Source organism: Oxyura jamaicensis, chromosome 5, assembly GCF_011077185.1.
Source record: "Oxyura jamaicensis isolate SHBP4307 breed ruddy duck chromosome 5, BPBGC_Ojam_1.0, whole genome shotgun sequence".
In the NCBI taxonomy this organism is placed as follows: Eukaryota; Metazoa; Chordata; class Aves; order Anseriformes; family Anatidae; genus Oxyura; species Oxyura jamaicensis.
The window spans coordinates 18629038-18644985 of NC_048897.1; the positions used below are offsets into that span (position 1 = coordinate 18629038).

Below are 15948 nucleotides of genomic sequence, written 5' to 3' on the forward strand. Positions count from 1 at the left end.
TGGGCAGGCTCTGAAAGTGGAGCATGCACTGAGAACCTTCTCCACAGCAAAAAGGATCAATGTGTCTCGTGTCACTCTGGTGATTCCCCAAGGGAAACGGCGAGCCTGGCAGCCAGCCCACCCAGCCGTAAATTCGCTTCCCTGTTGCAAGCGAGCAGTAAGTGGAGGGGGACGTTCGGCCCCTCTGCAGCCGTAACCTGCTAGGCAAGGTGAAAGGCAGCCTTTGGAGTTGGTGGGACCAGGGTAAAGGGGAGCTGCCTTCTGGAAGCCTTTGGGGGAAACGCTGCATCGTATTTATGCTGTCAGCTAGAATGGCTTTTGGTCCAACGAAGTAAACTCGCTTGCTCTGTGAATGACATTTCCTTGCAGATACTTGAACTTGCTAGGCTGAAGTGTGCTCCATCTTAACCTCCTGCTCAGGAGTGAGCTGGGTTTAATGCTGTCTCTGTCCTTAACTTACACTTCTTCAAAATGGTTCTGGATTTTTTTTAAACTTTAAAGCTGTTTACATTTTCCCTCAACTCATTTTCCCGTTGGTTTGTAGTTAAACGTTTCTGTGGTTTGCTGCTGCTCCTGGTTGTCTCTTGCGTTGGTTTAATGGGGCTTTGTAATAAAGTGAGTGGGAATTGAAACAGTCTCTGATCAAAACCAAGTCTGTCTTGTTTGGGTATGAAGATAGGTGAACAAAGAAAATTGCTTTGGAATATTGGATCTTTTTCTGCAGGATGGTAAGGGAACGTATCTTTTAAGAGGGAAATCCTGTTTATGCTTTGGTCTTAAAAACAAACAAACAAAAACAAACAAAAAAACTGATTTCTATGAGAGCTTGAGAGAGTGATGTTCTTATGCTGTAAAAAAAAAATAAATACAGGCCTTTCAATAGATGATTTGAACCTTGCCTCATTTCCAGCAGTAGCTTTAAGGTAGCTGCCTTTGAAAGGAGCTGTAACTTGTATGTATAGTTCTAAAAGTAAAGATAAATTAAATGTTTGAATGTCCTTAACCCATTTAAAACGTTCATGATATTTTTTCTTTGTGAATAACTTCTGAAAAGTTCTCAAGGAATAGATGCTGAAGCAGCCTGCCCTGATACAATCATGTTAAAACCCCTTTAAGTGAGGGGAGGGGGGAAAAAATGTACGGTGGGTATGTGCTGCTCCCTAATGATCCCAGGTGCAAAAGAAAATGGATGTGCAGTGAAGAAGAGTTAACAGTAATTTGTCATCCTCTGCTGCGTGTGGGTACATCATACTTGTGAGGCAGAAACTGCTGCAAAAATAGCCTGTATAGGTTTTCCCTCAGTGTCGGTACGTGGCCTGAGGAGAACCCCTTCTGCACCACGACACCGGCCCGTGGGGGCAACTGACGTCTCTGCTTAAAAAAGAGAAGTGCAGAAAGTCCAGAGCATCGCTCTGAGGTTATAAAACCTTTGCTCTGAGGGTGTAAAACCTTCACTTGCCCACCTGCTGCTGCATGTGCCTCTGATGGCCCGGTGGCTGCACGTGGGGGGACCACGCTTTGAACCCAGCTCCTCTCCAAGGGCCCCTCGCTCCTTTTGAAGGTGCAGAAGGGGCATCTTGCTTGCTTCAGGAGGTGAAGGCTCCTGCTTTTCCCGTAATTAAAATCTAACGGTATGTCCTTATAAAACTACAGCGTTGTTGCAAAGAGCTATGTGATCCTGAAATGCTGCGAGCTGCTTCTGTGCTGTGCAACAAAAAGTATGCTGGAAATTCATCGTAGGATTTGAGAGCAGAGGCTGTAAAACCCTACAACTCTACTAATAAAGATCTGTTCTTTTTTGTGGGTATGGGGAGCTGGGTTGTATGATCAGGGGTTGTGTGTTTTGGTAAGCTTAAGATAATTGGAGTGAGAGACACAAAGAGGAGCTTGCTAGGCTTGCTTTTAATTTCATTAGCTGTGGGACCAGCTCCAGTCAGCTTCTGGTTTGCTGCATGACTGTCTTGCAGGACTTGCATGCTTCTGAAACTCACTAAGTTGACATTTAAATAATGTCACGTTTCGTTAAATAATGGGACGTTTAACAAACAAGATCTTTAAGCAGGCAAGACACAAATTGCTTCTTCCAGCCGCACAGCTTTTACTTTCGCTTTTGGACACTCAGCTTGCCCAGTTTGCTGTCAGTCGCTGCGCCTTCCAAAGCAGAGAAACTTTCCTGGTTGCCTTATTAATAACCACCTTTTCTTTTCACCTCTGAAATGTTAGTATTAATCCTAAAATAAAAGGGTGGGGGGATAAGATGCTGTAACTTACAGCTGTGTTTTTCTGGTTCCTTCTAAGTAAATACCCTTTCTCCTATGCTTGTTTGGGAAGTACGTGCAATTTGTGGTCACTAGTTCTTTTCATTTGTAAAAGTGTGTGTGTATCTGGTAGCTGGACGTGATGCAGTTCTTGTTTGTGTATTTTGGGTAATTTTTCTCAGAAGCTTCAGTCCCATCAAAAAAATTCATGAAGCTTGAGTACTGCTGAAAAACTTATTTCAGTAGCTCTCTGCTGTGCTTGAAACTGTGATCCATTCCCCTCCTGAGGTTTTTAAATGGGCTTTGTGAGGGTGGTTTTGAACGTTCTTTGTGTATAACTTGTGCCGTAAATCTCAAACCCAGATAAGAATTTTGTGGGTAATGCCTGAATCAAGCATACCTGTGTGCCTGTGTCCTAAAAACATAATAGAACTGCTTCTACCCACAGCTTTGTGACTCTTTTATGTGCCAGGGCCCTTCTTACCTCTGATGTATATATTCATAGCTGATACTTATTTTTTTGTGCATTCCTAGGTGTGCGAAGCAACCTATCGTCACTGAATCATCACTTTTATTGTACTGACTTGACAACTGTTAGATGCCAGCTTGTGTCAACACCAGGTAAGATGGAAGTCAGTGTGCTTACTTTTTTATCCCCTTTGCTTTTTAACCTTTTGTCCAAATGTCAGTGACTTTTCTCTAGAGTTAAAGTCACGCTGTGCTGCCTTCCATATTCTTCTACTGTGATGAGACATCCGCGTGCTGCTAGCATTAGTTCCTGTTTCGAAACCTAGCATTCTGAAATGCCTTATTAGGAACCGAAATGCCCTATTAGAAACTGACTCTTTATAGCCTCGGCCTTCTCCTGATACCTCTGTAACCTGTTTTTTGTGCTGTTTGGCTATCACAAGTATCACAAGATGTTTTTTTTCCTGGTGTTCTCTACCCCTTACCACTCCTTGGCTTTGTTCTAGAAGCTGTTGACCTCCTTTGTCTTCTAGAGTTAACCTTGCATGATAAGCCACCTGTATATGCCTGCTTCTGAATGCTATCCTTGAAAAGCTATCACAGAAGGGTCTTTTTTTTTTTTTTTTTTTTTTTTTTTTTTTTTTTTTGGAATCAGTGGCAAGAAACTACCTGGATGTGTCTTTCAAATAATTAAATGTGAAGCTGTTCTTCGGACCTTACCCTTTGAACTTTTTTTTTTTTTTAAGAGAAGGGATGTATATTGAGCAGGGGGAGTAAATCCCTCTAATGCTCTCAACAAGGTTATTATTCAGTACTCTAGGAGAGTCCTGGTGCTGATGGAACTCATGTGAGCCTTTGTCCTGATGCTAATCAGAATAGGGATAATTCCTCCCGTTCCCCTTTCTTCCCCCAGATCCCGCTGGCAGCGATGAGGCATTAAGTTCCTCTGCTGCCTCTTGCTGTGCCGGCCTGTTGTCCTTGTTTCCTGCAACAGCTACCTTGAGTGGAGTGCAAAGGCTTAACTTCAGTTTTGAGGGGTCTCGCTAGGAGTGCTCATTGAAGTCTTTAGAGATTTTCTGGATGCTCCCGAGAGGTACCTGTACACTTCACTTAAAGACACACCTTGGTGGATGTTTGTGTTTATTTTCCCACACAACCATATGAAAAATAGCTTTTCGTTGATGAAAGATATGTTGGGCTTGAATGTAGCGGCACCCTTTGCTACATGTTGGGACATGTGACTGAAAAAATGCAAGCAGGCACGTAGGTGAAACTTAGAAGGCGTTTTTCCTTTTGTCTCTTTCCTCCTTCCTTGGCAAGAGCAAACAGGTATTGTTTCTCAAATGTTTTTAAATACTCTTAAAGAGATAAACTTAGAGGCCTTTGGAGTCATGATCAAAAGTTATTCTAAGAGGAATGTATATGCAAGCTATATATTGTTTTATTTTACATATTATGTATTTATGTTTATGACAATGATCTCCTCCCAGTCTAACGATTAGCAGTAGAGAGAAGAACTTATATGCTAGGCATATAGTGAAATATGACTTTGCATTTAATTTAACAGAAAAATAATTTTCTAAAAACCATGGCTTTTCACCAACTTCTGTTTGTGGCTGCGGGTGGGAGGTTGTAGTGAAGACACTGGATAGGGCTGGTGTGGAAGGTCAGACAAAGGCATTAGGAAAATAGCTTGCAGATCAAGAAAGGGAGGGTTGAAGTGTACCCAGTTAGCCTCTTTAGCCTTTCCTCAGCAGTACAAAGCTGAGGGGAAGATCATCTTTGTGTTTCTAAAAGCAGGTCTCCTAGCACAGCTGCTTGGTTCATGATAGTGGGTTCTCTGGGGATAGTTGGTGACAATCCTCAGCGGATAATCTGTCCTGAGTCTGGCTGAGCTGGCCTTGTGGTGAATTTGTAAGGGGGTTTGCTGTCTTTCACTAGGGGCTGTTCTCCCTGCAGGGTGTTCTGAGACCCTCCTTAGTGTCAGTGTTGAATAGCGGGACAGGAGGGATTTAGATGGGCTAAAGAGCTTCCCCGGAAGACAGAAACTGAGTGCATCCGCTCGGCTAGCAGATGCATATCAGCTCGGTGTTCTGTTTTGATGGAGCTTTTTTCTTAAATGCGGAATTGGAAAGGCATGAAGTGATGATATAAAAATCTACCTTTGTCTGCATAGCCCAGAAACGTGCAGTTTGAAATGTCTAGGTAAGCTGAACTCAAAGTGTGTGAAAGAGTGCTAGGGAGGAGAGAGAAAGGCATCTTCTGATGGGGCCTATCTGAGGAGACTGGTTTAAACCATTTGGGGCTGGGAGTCCAGAGCCAATTTTTTTTTCTTTTTGCTAGTTACTGCACACAGGTGAGGAGCCCAGTGTGGCTCCCTGAGGTGAACTTGCATGGAAGCATTAGATGCAGGAAAGGGTTTATGAGCACTTCCAAACAGGATTTTTTCTTTGTTCGATTCTGTTGCCCTTCTGATGCATATGTGTGGCTGGGCCTTACCTTCTTGTCTTTACTCTCAGTTGGCTTTTGCAGGGCATTTCCTGTGCGTGAGAGCCCTCTGCTTACAGATAGTAATCTTCTATTGCTTCTCAACGTAATGTTTGTCTTGTATGATACGAAACAGTCATCCTGAAATGGGGTGGAGGTGTTTGAGAGAGAAAGAACTTGAGGTTGCAGTACAGAAGACAGGATTCCGCTTTCCTGTTATTTTTGTCCTGTGAAGTGTGAACAGAAGGGAGATTGCAGAAGCATTTCTGAACAGATCCTGTTCAGAGTTTCCCATAGGGCCTCGGATGCTCTCTAGCCTGCACTTACATGTCTGTTCCCCCTGTGTCTGCTCTGTCAGTGTGGGACATGGAAAGCCTAATGCCCAAGTGTGTGTATCAGTGCTGTCTGCTCTGCTGTGGGCTGGTGCACACCAGCGTCCCCTCATATATACCTACAGACCCTTATTGGTTTTAATTTTTCATCTGTATTTATCCCTTACTGGGAAGCTAGAGTTTTTAATTAGCATAGTTCAGCCATTAACTAACACATCGAGGGTCAAGGTGGGTGGTGGTACGTGTCTCACCTCACCTCTGGGTGGGAGGTGGGACCCAGGACCTGAGGGTGGTATTTCCCCTCTGACTTGGGTAGGGAACTGTGCTCCTCACTTGTATGCTCCCTAAAACGAGCTGTGGCGAGGCGACCTGCGTTCATGTGAGATGTACAAGGGTGGGACCTTCACATGAAGGTGCTTGGGGGAATGGGTGTCACCCATGTCTTTGCTGTGTCTGTTCAAAGAAATCAGCAGTATGATTGGCCTGCCATTCACTTGTCCACATCTTCTCTATCTTTCCAACAGGAAGGGTTCTGCAGTGTGGTAAAAAGCAGACTTCTCTGGTTCAGCAAATCTGTCATAAGAGTCACAAGAAAAGACAGCTGTTTGCTAATGGGCATCATAGTTATTGATGTGTAACTTAGAGAGAGGGGTTTTGGGAGCAGAAACTCACCTCGGTGTTGGTAGAGCAGCAGTTTTATAGCAGCAAGAGTCTGGGAGGAAGTCATCGATGTGAAATATTCATCTGAAAAACTGCTTGTTACAGAAACCTGTTGTAGTAAATCTCCTGTTTGAGAGGTATGTCACCTGAAGATAGGTTTGTTGCAGTGTAGGTTGAAATCTGTCATTGCCTCTTTTTTTATATGGATGATTTGCAGGAGGTGTTCGTTAGATTCTTCAGAAAAACTTGGGTTCTTTTGAACTCAAACAAGGCTGCCTTGCATAATGTGTGAGGTAGAACAGGAAGATGGGAAGGTAGATGTGTATATGCACAAGACTTGAAAGGGACTGAACTCTGAAATTGGAAGAAATTGAAGCCACTGAACATTAAACAGTTGGCACTCGTACTCCAGGATTCTCTCAACCTGGATGTGAAGGTGATGTCTGGATGTGTGCTGCCTCTTGTAAGTCCCTCTCTGTTGCCCCGCTTGATCTCCGTACCTCTGCCCATTCTTCTCTGCCATCTCCAGCCAGGTATTGGTATTGTTAGGTGCTGACTGAAGAGGAGGATTTGAATCAGAAATGCTGCTTTTTGCAGAACTGTGCGTTTGCTGCAGCCTCTCGAAGTGTTGTTCCGGACAAGCCTTACTGAATTTAAGACGTGATTTCTCTGAGGTACTTAGTGACAAGGAACCATATTTGCTAAAGCAAGGTGGTATGTGTAACAGTCCTCCTCCAGTGTGCATTTGGCTGTGGCATAACAGGTTCCTGCTGTCTCAAGTGTACATTGTTTTTATTATTATTATTGCAAGTATTTAACAGGCTCCAAGTGCATAGAGGAATTTTGCACCACTTTTCTATGTAAAGTGGTACTTGAAGCTATTGTGAGATATTATTTGGCTTAGGCAATACAGAACCTTAACAAGGACAAGCACATACCCTGAATTTTATGTGGGTATAGACGTGGAAAGCTCAGAAGTTCAAAGCATCATCACTTTCTTCACTTTCAGAACTTCATGCTAGGTGTTCAGTTCATATAACGCCCACAGGTGGGAGATTTCATGGGATGGATGCAGTAAGGAGTGCAGAGTTCCTTCTTTTGTCATTCAAGACATGAAGAACAATATTAAATGTAAAATCAGTAAGTTCTATCTAGATTTTTTTCTCTAGGACTCATGATCACCTTAGCATTCCTTCTGTGCCCTTTTTGGATACAGAGCCAAAATAGTTGTACGTGATGGTAGTAGAATTTGCTCTAAGTGTAGCAGGCAGCCTGTTTTTCAAGTAGAGGCAACTTCTTGGAGAAGGGTGAGGCTAAGGAGGAGCTGATAAGATATTTGAAGCTGGCTTAACGCATTAGTTATGCTGGGATGAGCCCATGAATTCAGTAGCGTTATATCAGACCTGCACCGTGAAGGAGATTGTTACACTCTGTATGTGATGGGTGAAAGACTGCTGTGGAAATGCTCTCTCCTTTTCAGAGAAGAGAAGTAAAATAAAAATATTGGAAATAGAGTACATGGAGTCCCTTGGTGAGTGTGCTCAGCAGTATGCGATGCTGGGCCTGCCACCCAGGAATCGGATGCTGAGAAGGGTATTTAAGTTACAGTGCCTATGAAAACAGACAGCTCAGGAGGCTCTATTAGCCTTTAAGGAAACAAACAAGCAAGGGAAGTTAGGAAAGGTGATTAGTACAGGTAGCATTAATGCAGGCTTTGCACAGTGCCATGCATGTTGTGTGGTTGTTGCCTGGGCTTCTCTGCGTGCTTCCTGTCAGTCAAAGCCTCTGGCATCTGCAGGAAATGGAGCAATGAGCTGGGTGAGCTCATTGATCGCATGTATTTTTTCACAGTAGATCAATTTCCTTAGCTCTGTGTCTGTCTGTAATTGAGATGTCATCTATAGTGTGCTAGGCAATGCTCTCAGACGGGGACACAAATGACAAAGGCAAGTAGCATGCAGTGGAGGAAGGGAGAGAAAAAAGAGCATAGAAAAATGTAATTATGACTAGCCTGTTTCTTCTATGTGAAGAAAAGTTTCTTAATTTCTTGTCCTGTATAATATAAAAATGTCTTTGCCCAGAAAGACAAACTTTTTCCCTTCCTGTCTTCCCCCCTTCATCCTCAGATGAAAACAAGTATTATAGTACATAAATCTGTTAGGATAGATAAAGCATTTCCATACATATAAAGATGATGTTTTCAAACACCTCTGCAGTCTCTCATGCCTTCAGTGGTAAACCCAAGGATTTAGGGGTATTATTTGTCCATAGGTTTTTCTCTTTAGTGTGTGCTTCACAAAAGATATTTTAAGTAATTCAGTCCAGTTCAGCTGACTGACTTTAAAAGGTTAAACCTGTTCTTTTTCCCTGATATTGCTGTGGAGATGTTGCTGGGATGAGGCTTACCCTTGGATGGCTTGGCTGTGTTATTTATAGGTAGCCCTCTGTAACCCGGGATGAACTTCTCTGATGCCTTCTGGAATAAGAAGGGCTAAAATACAGAAGCTTGAACTCATTGCACAAAAATTGTATGTGGATTTACTTCCACAATTAACGTCCATTTCCAGTGTAATGTGCGGCTGCTGCGTGCCTTTCACTGCGGTGTGCGACTTCGTTATGTTGTGGGTTTTGCAGCCTGTGGCTGTAAGGCTGCCAAGCTCCCAGCTGCTTGCGAAGGGCTGTGCCAGCCACCCCTGGTGTTCCAGGTGGTGCCTGGGGGAGCCTGCGACCCCGTTCATCCACAGGAGGATGGGAGTTTGTGCACCGTGTGTGCGCCGGGAGGGGTGGCAGATGTGGGCATCACTGTAACTGTCTTCATCTGGTCATTCGGTCTCAGGTAAGTGCCAAACTCAGGAGTACAGGGCTGCTACCTGGCCTGGAAAGTAAAACCAGGTCTTAATGTGGAAATGTTCTTCTCAGCTGGAAAACATTAAGGTAGGAAGAAGCAGAGTGGGGTCCCCACTGCTGACACTGAGCTGCTGATTGCCTCTGCACTGCCTTACTTTGCTTTTTGGTTGTGTTGCAAACTGGAGATGCACGTTTTGGTACAGCAGCTGTTAAACAAGCCACTGAATTTATCTAGGATACGAGCATGCATGGGACAGCTATACCACAGAGTAAGATTTCTATGAATCTCTTGAACAAAAAGCCAGGATACTTTGCCGCCCCCCCCCCCTTTTTTTTTTTTTTGTAGGTTTGTTGCCTGAATTTGAGGGTGTAGTTGTGTTTGGTCTGGGAAAAGGTGGATTTGAATACCTCTTCCCATAGTAGCACTAAGCTAGACCTCATCTGCTATTGCATCAAACAGAATGGCTTCCTCATCTTCAGACTTCATTGGGCAGGAAAGCTCAATTAGTGTTCAGGAAACAGAAATCTTGTTGCTCTGAGATTTCTGAATGCCTAGTGGACAGTGTCTATTAAGTATACTTGATCAACTGGGAAATCCTACCTTTGTCTGAAAAATTGCTTTACATCTGTTCACGTAAGACTGTGAGAGTTTGGAGGGTGAAATGCTCCTTTCTGCTTTCGGATGATAGTATGCCCACTGACACAGATACAGCCATTTTGGTATCCTGCAGAATAAATGTGCTTTTCCCAGGGCTGAAAGCTTTGACTGTGTTTGTTTTTCTTCTCTACCCTGCATGATGTGATGAGCAATCAGGAGTCAGGTGAGTTCAGACCATGGCCAAGCAGCTTGAGGGCATCTCTAACACCTGAAGCTCCTTTTAATTTATGGGGAGAGGGAAGAAAAACACTTTAATTACTGTATGGATGACAAATAAGAGGATCAAAGTGAGACTTTCTGAGGCAATGCTTAACCGCTTTTAAGCGGGAAATAATTGTGCCTCTTTTTGTTAATGAAGTTTAACGTTGGGACTGCAGAGCTGAGAAAGCAGGCTTGGGAAAAGAAAATGTGAAAGAATTCTGCCCTGTGAAATACCAGCCTCTCTCTCTGTCTCCTTTACCCTTTGCAGAGGGCATGTGCCATGTGTGCACGGTCGTTCTGACCGCTGCTACTTCCTGCAGTCCTGTGTGCACCTGGTGGGGTCACCCACACAACCTCTGGTCTGCTCTGACCTTCCTTTGTTCTCAGGTTTCCGCTGCTGCTTGCACCAGAGTGTGGGGTGAACACCATGTGCACCTATAGGTTCAGGTAATACATAAGATATCCCCAGTTCCACATAGAAAAAAAAAAAAAAAAAACATTCAAAAAAAACCAAACAAACAAAAAAAAACCCAAAGTCCTAAATTTTGTCTCCACAAAATCCTTTTTTTTTCTGAAAAGAGTAGCTAGGTTGCTGTGGCTTTTATCACAGTTAGCCACAAGCAGAGTTAATGATACCAGACAGAAAAGAGACTGTAAAAGTGTTTGTTATGGAAGTCTGTATTTAATCTCTCCCAGTGGCTTTTGACTTGCTTAAAGCTGTGCTAGTCTTTGTGATTTCCAAGGCTATTGATTTCCATATCCCTCCTACACCCTCTTGCTTCCCCCTCCCAGTCTGGAAATGCATTTAATTCTGTGATGGTTTTGCTGGCAGTAGGTTTTCCGTTTCACATGGGAAAAAATCTAGAGTATGGATCTTGCTAGAAATTGATTGTGGGTGACTTCTGATGGCATAGCAAATCTTATACAGGGATAATTTAAGCTGTGTGTGACACATGCTTCCTGAGTTGCAGAAGGCCTTGAAGTCAGAAGTCTGCTTTCAGCTTCCCTAGCTACATCCTGTAGGCTGCTAATCACAGGAGTACACCGCTTCTGCTGCTTTCCAGTGCAACGTGTGTCCTTTTCCAGCAGGATCACCAGTAAAAGAAATGTGTGTGTGTGTGGGGGGGGGGGTAGCCTGGGAGAAAATGACACTTAATGCTTTAACAGTATCAACAAAGACAGGGCTTTATAAGCATAAAGTTGAAGTTTCTGATCCTTAGATGATTCTGATACCCACCTCTAAGTAAATGCTTGGCAATAGGTAAGATTCAGATATCAGATCTCAGTTTCCTCCTGCATTCCCGGCAGTGAGGCTGTTAACCAGACACAGTTGCTGTCCATGTCTCATCTCTGCTGCGCTGCTTTTTTGCCTTGCTGCTTGGCAGGGGACTTGAAGTCCGTATGAGAGCTACACACCAAGAACATGGGAGCACCTCTGAGCAAATGCTTGGCTCTGCTGAAGACACTTGTGGGTTACTCTTTCTGTACGAGTGTTCATCCCTGGGTCTCTTGCCAAGTTTTCTTCCATGATCAGACAGCCAAATACACAGCGACGTGTAAGTCAGGACAGCTGTGTACCAGGACTCAGACTGGAGTGCTTTAAAGGGTTGGAGAGGGCAGACCAGGACATGTTGTGACCTGGGTGGATCTGGGAGCTAACGCTGGCACTTGCTAATCTGGCCTGTCATTTTCCATTTTATTTACTCCTGGCACTTGGTTGTCAGAGCAGGCTTTTATACACCATTCTTTGTGGCTTAGGCTGCTCAGCACTGCTGCAAAATCCTTCTAATCCTTTTTTGCCATCCGTTTCTTGCAATGAAAACTCAGTCGACAAAGTGAACACTTGAATTTCAGAGAGCAAGTGCAGAGTCCAGTTTTGGGAAGAATAAAGAGCCAGTAAATATGGCAAGGCCTTATTGGGAAAAAGGGACTCTTACAAAAAATGAATTAACTTGTGTGCTGTATCTTGGCAGCTGTTGAGGGACTTTGTTAGTACCAGGGGTCTTACCTACTTGCAGAGGACTTTCACAGCCAAGTGATACCTACCAACAGGTGATCAAATAGAAGAAAACTAAAACTGACCTGTTTTTTAAAGAGATGATGAGGATGCATTAAGATTGTCCTGCTTGACTTGTGTGTCCCGTATTACAGCTTTGCTGTGTGGCAGACCCCTGTAGGGTAGCACTGCTGGAGTAGAAATCTCAGCTGTTGTGCCTCTGTTTGGCAGGACATTAGAAAGCATTGCTGCCACGTTTGTTGCAGAAGAGTATTTCTTGGGTGTTTAGATCTGAGCCACCTGTATTTGCAATAATGGGCAGAGCTTTCAGGAGTTAAAGATGGTGGGATAGCAGTTAAGACTTACTGTGCTATCCATTGACTCTACTGCCAAATGCATCATAGCTCCAGAGCACTGCTGTAATCTAGTGACAAAACGTATTCATTCAGCACTGCAGCTCTGACTGGGCTGTGGATAAAGCCGGCCGTGTTAGGGCTGAACAAAACCACTAAAGGGGCATTCTCACCCTCCTCAGTCTGGCGTCTTGTAATGAAGTGCTCTGAGCTTGGCTGTCCCGGCCAGAGCACTGGCAGCACCAGTTCTTCAGAAAGCCAAATCTGGTTTGGGGATGATAGGGCTGGAGGAGTGGAGCTGGGAAATAGGCATTTGCCCTCTTATCTTGGAAGGACTGACCTATTACTTTTGCTTTTAAATATGAATGAACTCATTCTCTGTACCTCAGATACAGACCATATGGTGCTCTTGGTAAACGTAGCAGATGTTCCTCTCTTACTCTGTTTTGCTTTGTTACACAAATTCTCTTTGTTTTCTTTCTATCCTGTCTGCAGTGGGCTGTAATAGCACAGCTCCAGTGTATGAGGTTATTGCTCTGAATTTCTAAACGGACATTGAAAAATAAAGGGCATGGGGGAACATGCATAAAATGTTGCTTGAGCTGTGGAACTGAAGTGTGTGTGTGTATAGATGGTAACTGACCCTGAAACTCTGGTTCAGTGTGCTCAGCTGAGTAGTTTCTCCTTCTGTTTTCCTGCTACTTATGGCCTCTGAACTTTGTTCTTCAATATAAAACAATGTTCCACCCCACCTTCCTTGTGGTGGCTTATTTTAGCTTGGTTTTGCTCATGAATGCAGTTTCTGTGCAAATCTGCCTCACTTTGTATACCAGAACACAGTTGTTTCAGTGAGAAACTGGTGATATTTTTCCACATGTGGTTGGTTTTTTACATTTTCCCTACCAATATAATTGTTTGTACCTGTCAGTAGTGTTCCGCTTTAGTAAGGGAGGGTAGGCACGTGGTGATGTGCCGCAGCAGACAAACATCTGGGAGTGCCAAGCAGACCGCAGCGTCCCCCGCTCTGGCGTGCAGGGATTGGAAGAGTGCAGCCGTGAGGAGTTGTTCCTGGTGTCTTTGTTTGCGTGGGGTTCCTGTTTGTTTAAAGCAGTTGACACAACACAGGCGAGACTTTGGTCCTTGCTGGCGAGAGTGACTCAGCTCTTCAGAAACTGCATCTTGTGTGTTCCTGGGGAGGCTCATGTGGGAAGAGAGACCTTCCTCCACCCCTAAGGCAGTGTCAAGGGTTTGCTGCTGTGCTGACCTATGTGCACGGCTGGAACAGGCAGGGTTGTGAGGAGATGGCATCTCAACCAGGCATAGATAAAGACAATTCTTCCCCTTTCCCTGTAAATCTAGCCTTGGTCAAAATTTCTTTCTTTCCTCTTTCAGGGGATGTTGCTTGCTAGTCTTCTGCATGTAAAGATAAGTGTGTGTCAGGATTGATGTATTTACTAAGAAGGGTGTCAAACAGAATATGACAGTAGATTTTTTTTTTTCTTTTTTTTAGATTTCTGTAATGTGGGGGAGGGTTTGCTGTTACTATCAAAGAAGCTGCCATGGTTTAACAGGAAAGTCTTCCCCTAGGTTAGTGAGATGTATGCTGATGGGATTGCTTAAGGCAAAATAGAAATATTAAATAGCTTTGGTTGTCCTTTTTTTTGAAGGAATGTGGGTACCAACTTTATATATAAAGTCTGGAATAGTTCCGTTAGTGTTCAGAGGGGTGTTTGTATACTCACCTGCTAACATACGGTGCACAGAAAAGGCACCAGCATGGTTCTTCTGCCCAGCCTACTGACGTGCTCATCTGTTGCTTTACTGTGGAAGGCAGTGGTGTGGGTTGGTTCCCCCTAGGGGGAAGCATGGATCTCTAGAGGGATTCTTTCTGTCCTTCTGGTAAAGGAAGCTGGGGAAGGTAGATGGTTGTCTCTGGGACCGAGGGGTTTTCCCCAGATCATGTTCCACAGAAAGATGTGGTACGGAACCCCCCTTTCCCTCTGTGCTCAGCAAATGGTAGTCCTTTCTGAGGGGCCAGCTTTGGGCTGCTTTGGGGCTGGCTGGCTTCTCTTTGGGCTACAAGCCACCTGTGATGGGGGCTCCCCAATGACCCTTTTGTGCTGTGCCTCTTAGCACTTGAGGCCCAGTAGTATCTACGTTCATTGAGGCAAGGTGCTCATGCAGGTGGCTTCAGGTGCAAAATGGTGCAGCTTGTGGACAGCCCCATGCTGCTTGGTCAGGCCTCTGGGCAGAGCCAGGCCATGGGCCACGCTGTGTTAAATATCCGCTTGTGTAGGAGCCCGAACCCTAGGGATCTGTTTGTCAGGAGGAAAAGTGCATCTGGGGACATTGGGATTAACAGTAGAGCGATTTGGTTACAATAGATTGCGCTAAAATGTTAATGCTTTCCTCAGTAGAAGAGAAAACCACAGGAGCGAGACCTGCCGATAGCCGTGTTTGGGAGCAGGACCAGGATCCTGCGAACTCCACTGGGGCCAGTTACAAAAACGCAAGGAGGCAGCTATTTCATCTCTGTCCTTCATCGGGAGAGGAACATCCACGCTGGGAGTGGTGGAATGCAAGCAGAGGCCAGATGAAATGTTAAGATATCAAAGAGACAGATCTCTTAATGTTTTCCTCTCTAGTACAAAGGTCTTCAAGGTGCTGCTGCCAAAATGTACAACTTCTCAAAAAAAGCTTAAACTGAGGGACAAGATTCATGTTCAGGATGGCTGGAGATGTTTAGTAGTGAACTTGGTTTCTGTCGTACTGCTCTGAGTGTTATGCTTACTGCTATTGCAGTAGCCTATTGTCCAGGCTGCAGCCGTGCTTTGGCTTGGTATCAAGCTTTGAAAGGTATTTTTGGTAGCAGTTCTTGATCTCGGCCAAGGGTGAGGGTGTAGGATTGTGCATAGGTTCTTCCTCTTAAGGAGGCATAACTAAATTGGGGAACAGCTAAGAAAACAAAATTAAATACCATGGCATGAGGGGAAGCATTAGGCTCTCTGAAAGTGACATCTGGCATTAGAGAGGAGCAGGTTTGCTCCTTTTTCCTTGGAGCAGGAGGTTCCTGTGCTCCAAGTTGTGGTTGTTTAGGGAAACCTCTTGCAGATACCTGTGGGGTGGTGATAACACCTCAGGTGGAGGAGCGTAGCCTCTGTTACCAGTATGCAGCACATCTCCGCACTGAGAATTGAGAGCACAGCTCAGCCCTTGCTGAGGGGGAGCTACACATGCACGTGTCTCTCGATTGCAAATGCTGCAGCCGCACAGCACCTCTGCAAAATGCACAAAGTAACTGCCCTCAAAACCTTACAAACTCATTCCAGTATGCCCAGGGGCGATTTTCCAGTCATGGGAAGTCCTGGAGACCTCGCTAATGAGTTCAGCTGAGGAAGTAGCACAAGGAACTGGGGGAGAGGGAAGGTTCACTTGTGTGTGAAGCATGAATTGGAGTGTGTGCAGAGAGGGTAAGGGGGTGTGGTAGTAATCTTAAGAAACAAAAGAGAAAGGAAAGCAGAGGTGAGGCTGTCTTAAGGCTTGAAGATGAGAGAAAGGGTTGGGTACCAGAAAGGGAGAGCCGATGGCAAAGAAAGTAATGAATATGCAGTCCTGATCTTTACCCCTGAAATAAATCTGGTTTTATAAATTAACAAGAATCAATCTGATGTCAGTGACTGTAGCTGTA

The 15948-nt window shown here is 44.5% G+C and overlaps 1 protein-coding gene across 3 annotated transcripts in view; it reads left to right on the plus strand.

Moving 5' to 3' along the window:
- The first annotated feature begins 2792 nt into the window (after positions 1 to 2792).
- The window catches only part of SUSD6 (sushi domain containing 6), a 71477-nt gene continuing 58321 nt past the window's right edge, over positions 2793 to 15948 (plus strand). For 2 of the 3 annotated variants that reach the window (XM_035329198.1, XM_035329200.1), the window contains exon 1: positions 2793 to 2879. The gene's annotated coding sequence lies outside the window, so the exon portion shown is untranslated. Of the gene's footprint in view, positions 2880 to 13447; positions 13578 to 15948 lie in introns of those variants that run through there. The other variant, XM_035329199.1, reaches the window with a different exon arrangement.